We start from the raw sequence: 7,380 nt of genomic DNA, 5'->3' as shown, positions 1-7,380 counted from the left end.
CCCATAGTCAGTGTCCTTTTAAAATAGTTTTAGGAAATCCCTGGCTCCTGCCTTGTTTACATTTCTGCAAGGAATTATTCTCATTTTGAAAACTCTTATTTTGTCAAAAATAGCTTCATCAAATAAAAATTATGCACTAAAACTGTTTCATTTACACACTCTTATGTTGTTACAAACCTGTATATATTTCTTTGCTCTGATGAACACAAAGAAAGATATTTTGAGAAATGTTTGTAATAGGGATGCTCCGATCGATCGGCCAGAGATCGGTATCGGCCGATAACGGCATTAAATGACTCGATCGGTCCTCGTTAAATTTGCCGATCTCGTGAACCGATCTTTCTGTTTACTTTTGTCATCATATGGCTCCTCAATGCGGCTGCAGTTAGAGACCATTTTTACGCAGTGAGAGCATTTTTATAACCCGTGGCTCACGAGCGACGTGCAGATTTGCATTTCTCTCTTTGCCTTTACAGAGATATGTGTATTTTCTATGAGGACGCGGTCCGGTCCTAACAGCGCGACCCATCTTCACATCCCCATCAAACAGCGTACAACACATATCGAGAGCCGGTTAAATCTTTGCGTGGCAGGGGCAGCTGCCTCGCTACCCGCCACACCTGCCTCGCTACCTGTCACACTTTTACGTGCCTGCCAGTCGACCCGTCACACTTTTACGTGCCTGCCAGTCGACCCGTCACACCTGCCTCGCTACCCGTCACACTTTTACGTGCCTGCCAGTCGACCCGTCACACCTGCCTCGCTACCCGTCACACTTTTACGTCCCTGCCAGTGTACCCATCACACTAGTTTGCGCCTGCCTACCCGTCACATACTTTTAAAACAGCCAGCATAGGCGGAGCTGCAAAATTAAGCTAAACACGTCTGAAAAAAGCCGGAGACATTAAAGAGAAGAAAATAATGTTTCTTTACTCCAACTTCAGTACTAACGAAAATTAACCATGGTTTTATTGTGGTAAAAGTGTAGTAACTATGTTTTTTTGGTGAATTGATTACTATGAGCAAAACCATGGTTTTACTACACTATGTTTTTGTTTTGTTTTAACTGTAGTAAAACCATGGTTAATTTTCTCATGACATGGCCGAACTTTTTTTTTTTAATCGTGGCCACGAATTAGCAACTCGTTCCCACGATTTATTAAAACGTGGCCACGTTTTTGTTGAAAAATGTACCCTGCAACACGCCCTTTAAGTCAGTAAGGTCGTCCCAATTCGAAGGATCAAATTAAAGATCAAGTTATTATCGACACATACTACATGCAGTTTTAATTCCTGCCCAAAATTGTATTAAAATCATCGGAATAGTGACGTTCATCGCAGCTTAATGCATACAGTGCTATTAAGGATTAAATTCATACACCTTATGGGTCATATATAGCCTCAGTTTTATTAACTCCTGCCCAGAATTTCATAAAAAACATTGGGACATAGAGCTAACACATTGATACAGTGCTATATAAGGATCAAATTCATAGGGCCTTAAACCAATTTATTAATTCCTAAACTTTTATTATAATAAACATCGGGACATTAATGTAAAGCTTAAGGCATTAATACAGTGCTATTTAAAGATCAAGTTTACTATATTCCTTATTAAAGAGTCATACTACATACAGTTTTATTAATTCCTGCGCAGTATTTAAAAAAACCTCGGGACATTAACATGACACTTAATGCACGCTAATGCATTAAATACAGTGTTATTAAAAGATCAAAATCACTATATACCTTATTAATGAGTCATATACATATTCAGTTTTATTAATAAGGTATATAGTATTGGGACATTAATGTGACACAGTAATCACTGTAAAAATATTCGGCTTTAAATCATTAAAATACCTTAATACAATCTCTTTATGTCACTTGGGTGTTTTTTTTAGTTAGACAAACCAAAATAAATGACACAAAAATAAACATAAATTTTGTGTAAAATGTACAGATATTATTTAGGTGTGTACTTCAAATAAAATAAGTATTTAACTAATAGATTATTTCTAATAAATATCCTTAATATTTTTTTGTAAATTTGAATCAATATATTTGAAAATATCACAGATATATATTTTAGTTTTTAAAACTGTAATACTTGATTATTTCAAGTTAATATGTATTGAACATCAACTAAAAATTGAATAAGTTTCACACCTAACTTTATAATTTACTCAATATTTTTGGTAAAACATTTCTCGTCTTGTATAGGACAACTCACTGTATTAATGCGTTAAGCTTCACTTTAATGTCCCAATATTTTTTTTACATTCTAGGCAGGAATTAATAAAACTATGTATATAACTCGTTAATAAGGTATATAGTGATGGTGATATTTTAATAGCACTGTATTTAATGTATTAGCATGCGTTAAGCGTCATGTTAATGTCCCAAGGATTATTTTTTAAATTCTGCGCAGGAATTAATAAAACTAGGTTATATATATGACTCATTAATAAAGAATATAGTAAACTTGATCTTTAAATAGCACTGTATTAATGCCTTAAGCATCACGTTAATGTCCCGATGTATTTTTTTATTCTGGGCACCAATTAATAAAACTGTGTCTGTCCGCATAGGCCTTCTGAATGAATAAAAACTATTAAATACCGTTTTTTATTAATAACCATTATTAAACATTAGCATTTCACCATTAAAAGCATTATAATATTCCTTTTTGTTTTGTGTTTTTAAGCATTATTTCAATAATATTTCATGCTTGAATTCCACAAGCCTGAAAAACAACCATTAATGTTTATAATAGCTTAAAACTTGATTTTTTTTACCGTTTTCACGTTAACTGTTAAATGCATCGTATTTGTGGCACTGTGCCATTATGTAGGAAAATACAAAGTATTACAACATCTTGCTGAGCTCATTATTATCTAGGCTCCACTAGCGTTTGCGCAAACGTAGCAATATTAGCTAAATTATTTTAAAACTTTAACCTTCATCTAAGAATATTCGTTATTGGTCAGATATTAAAATTCAAATAACAGTGCTCTGTTATTAAAAAACAAAACATTTTTGACAAACAGGTCAAAAGAAGCCAAATAAATGTAATGAAAACGTAATAAGAAACATTTTTAATTCAAATATTTTAATTGTTATGTACTATTTTTATGTTAATCCCAATTCGTGTCTTTAGTCCTATTAAGACTAATTGTTTTTCACGGAACGCAAGTTATTTTCAACATTTACAGGGGGGTTTGGGAATCGAGAATCTGTGTTTTTCAACGACCACGGCCGAATGACCTGGGCCGGGTTTCCCAAAAGCATCGTAAGGCCAAACTGATCGTAAAAACGATCGTACGAATCATCTTAAAATTACGGGCCGTTTCCCAAAAGCTCGTTGTTCATTTACGTGCGTTTCCCAAAGATGCACGTTAAACGATCGCTCGCAGCTGGGGTTTAAGTGCTACTTACGAGTCGCTATCCCTTTGTCAAGTGCTGAAATGTCACATTTAGAATGACTCGAATTTGTTGCAGAAGCTTGTTTAGGCTAATGATCTTCATCTGATGTGCACTAACGTTTTTTTATAATATTTTTCATTATTGTTTAAACAATTATTTGTTTAAAACTATTACAATGTTTTAATAATTTGTGCATAATGAAATATTATTTTCCGTATTTAGTTAGGACTCGTCCCACTGCGAAATGCCTTCTGCATTTTATGTATAGTTTAGATTATTATTATCAGTTTTTTATTATCTATGTTTATTTATTATTAGGGATTATTGCATTGTACCGTACATATTTAATTGCTTTCCTTAATCAGATGCCATTTCTTTTGAAAACATTTATTTTTACTGTAGATTAATTAGAAGCAATTGGTAGGAACCATTTATCAATTCGCTACTACCAACTTTTACCAAAATTTACCAAATATGTTTTCCTTCTTTATTAATTTATGTTTAGTAATTTAAATTTCTAATTTTAATTTTAAATATATTATATTAAAGTAATTTAAACAAATAAACAAAGAAGAACCCAAAAAATCAATATAGATTTAAAACATTACATTATCGTCATTGCTGGAGTGCAATTTGCTGGTTGTCCTGCAGGTGACCTTGTAACTCTGTTGTCTTACGATGCACTTATAAATGAACGATTACTCCAGAGCACTCGTAGATCTACGATGATTTTCAAGTGCTACTTAAGTTACGAAGCTTTTGGGAAAAGATCGTAAGATGATTCGTACGATCGTTTTTACGATCAACTTAGCCTTACGATGCTTTTGGGAAACCCGGCCCTAACCTGTTTTTTGAGTCGTGTGGTCATTTAATAGCCGTCCGAATCCACATCTCTGACTTTTTTAGTGCAAAAGTTATTATGCACATCATTTTAGATAGCTGCAACTCATTGCATCAGTCTTTCTTTGTATGCATTTTAAATATTGAGTGCATTTTAAACATCTTAACTGAAATGATAAGAAGTATATAGAAACAAAGTTTCATCATCGACCACTACAGTGCCAGCTGATATAAATAAAGAAAATCACGGAAACGTTTAAATGTCTATCGAGTTTATAATTCGAAACACCTAAACACCGATAACTCGAAACACCTATTATATATGAAGAGTTTCATTGCAAAACGAGATAAATCCATTTTTTAACATTTTTGTCAAAACATGTTTATTATTATGTTATCATGTTATTATTTTTTTTATGGTGCTACTTAGCTGTATTTTTTTTTAAGTTATGAAGGTTTAAATCAAAACAAACCAACTGCAGTTCAATTGAAATTAATTGGAATGCACACCCAAAAAACGAGATTTCTGAACAATTAAAAATAACGGTGGTTATCTCGTTTTGCAACGAAACTCTTCATATATATAAGCAATATACAACCAAAAACATCCAAAAAGGGCTATAGCCTATTTGTTACATGCTTTTAAAATTTGTATTCACATAACATGCCATCATAACATTATTTCTTTTTTATTTAACTTACAACTGCTGAATATGAAAGTGACGGATATAAAAGTGTGACGGCAGGCACAAAAGTGTGGCAGGTAGCGAGGCAGGCACGTAAAAGTGTGGAAGATAGCGAGGCAGGCATGTAAAAGTGTGGCAGGTAGCGAGGCAGGCACATACAAGTGTGAAAGGTAGCGAGGCAGGCACGTACAAGTGTGAAAGGTAGCGAGGCAGGCACGTAAAATGGTGAGAGTTAGCAAGGCAGGCAAATAAAAGTGTGACGGGTACACCGGCAGGCACGTAAAAGGCACGGAAAATGGTGACTGGTAGCAAGGCAGGTGACGGGTACACCATCAGGCACGTAAAAGTGTGACAGGTAGCGAGGCTGGTGTGATGGGTCGACTGGCAGGCGCAAAAGAGAGTGACGGGTAGCGAGGCAGGTGTGACGGGTAGCGAGGCAGGTATGGCGGGTCGACTGGCAGGCGCATAAGAGTGTGGCGGGTAGCGAGGCAGGTATGGCGGGTCGACTGGCAGACGCATAAGAGTGTGGCGGGTAGCGAGGCAGGTATGGCGGGTCGACTGGCAGGCGCATAAGAGTGTGACAGGTAGCGAGGCAGGTGCGGCGGGTAGCGAGGCAGCTGCCCCTGCCACGCAAAGATTTTACCCCTTCTGCACATATCTATCCCGGACAATTGCATCCTCATGTCAAAAGTTTATTATTTGCATGCGGACGCGGTCCGGTCCTACAGCGCGACCCGTCTTCACATCCCCATCAAACAGCGTATACAACACATATCTATCGCGGACAATTGCATCCTCATGTCAAAAGTTTATTATTTGCATGCGTTTTAAAGTTTTGAGCGTTTAAACTTTAATTTTCCTCACAGCTGCTCTCGTCTGCATACACCCGCCGCGCGCACACACAGCAGCCTGTCATCAGTGCACGTGAACAGAGCGATCTCTGTCAAGTCTTAAAGCTGCAGTAACCTAATTCATCTCTCAATAAAATTACTCTCTGCTCTTCACTAAAGAACGGTTGTACTTCATACGAATGCGTGTATATTTAATTCATACAGTAAAGACTGTGAAGTGTTTTATTTTCATTAGTTTTTACAGACATAAGCCTTTTTAAAGGCATATTAAATTTCTCTTTGCAGAAGAAATATTTGTTGTGCTAATTTATTTGATTCTCTATTAAAACAATAATATACCTAATTACTGCAAGTAATATAACAAAGGCAACATCTGTGGTATTACTTTATCTAGAAAAAAATTTAAAAGTTACAGTCATCAAAGAGCTTGCATATCAGCTTGAAAAATCGGTATCGGCATTGGTATCGGCCGATCACGAAGACAACAAATCGGTGATCGGTATCGGCCTGCAAAAATCCTGATCGGAGCATCCCTAGTTTGTAACCAAACTGATCTGAGGCCCCGTTGACTTTCATAGTGTTCCTTTATTCTACTATAGAAGTCAATGGGGCCTCACATTAGTTTGATTACAAACATTTCTCAAAATATCTTCCTTTGTGTTCATCAGAACAAAGAAATATATACAGGTTTGATGACAGAATTTTTATTTTGGTTAAACTATCCCTTTAATTACTTAGCGAAAAGCAAATTTAGTATGAAATTGAACTTAATATTAATTTTTAATAGAAGAATTAAAATAATTCACTACAGTGTTGGTGAAAACGCTGCAGTTAAAATCACTTAATTTCTTCTTTTGCTGAAAATACAGCTCAATAAAAACTTGATTTGATTGCTTTGCCCTATTTCGTTACTTCTGTAAGCAATACTGCATTTAAAACCACCGCTATAAGCAAACAACATAAAACTTAAAGAAAAGACAAATACCTTTTGGAGGAGAAATCCAGCAGCTGTCAGGAGGCGCGAACTTCAAATGGGACGCATGAACGACTCGTGCTGTTCTACACGCGATGACTTGAGAATGCCCTTTATGATGTCACGATATCAAAGCGTCGTGCCAGGGTGACCTTGACAACAGAAATGCTTTGGTCAAGATGTTACAACCATTAACTCTTTACCAGCCACAGACTAGTTATCTGGTCAATTAAGAGGCAACGCTTCCCAGCCAGTAACATATATGCAGTAGGTGGCGCTGTTACCCATCTTATAAAACAGCAAATTAAATAAAGTCACAGGGTCATTACCTGTGTGAAGAGCATATTTTAAGAAAATGTTTCACTACAGGATATTTATTTTCTCTTACACTTATGAGTTTTGTAGCAATAGGATAGTTTATATGTTGGACTAAAATATAATGAGAGAAATTTGTTTGGTTTGACACTATTTAATGTTTGACTGGTCGGTTAAATGTTTTAATTTGTTTTACCTAGCCTATTACACTGCAAAAATGACTTTCTCAACAGACATTATGATATGTTTAAGTTACTTTGTCCTTTGCTAGCTTTGTATGCAATTTTGA

The 7,380-nt window shown here is 35.7% G+C and overlaps 1 long non-coding RNA gene across 1 annotated transcript; it reads right to left on the bottom strand.

Annotated features, from left to right (window-relative positions):
* Positions 1 to 237: 237 nt before the first annotated feature.
* LOC141353271 (uncharacterized) lies at positions 238 to 6,341 on the bottom strand. Its single transcript, XR_012360290.1, has 2 exons — positions 5,679 to 6,341; positions 238 to 512 (listed from the first exon to the last, which is right to left on the bottom strand). It is a non-coding gene; the product is annotated as an uncharacterized lncRNA (long non-coding RNA).
* Between the last annotated feature and the right edge of the window lie 1,039 nt (positions 6,342 to 7,380).

The sequence above is a fragment of the Misgurnus anguillicaudatus genome, chromosome 21 (genome assembly GCF_027580225.2).
Source record: "Misgurnus anguillicaudatus chromosome 21, ASM2758022v2, whole genome shotgun sequence".
NCBI lineage: Eukaryota > Metazoa > Chordata > Actinopteri > Cypriniformes > Cobitidae > Misgurnus > Misgurnus anguillicaudatus.
This window is presented reverse-complemented; position numbering and strand designations above follow the sequence as displayed.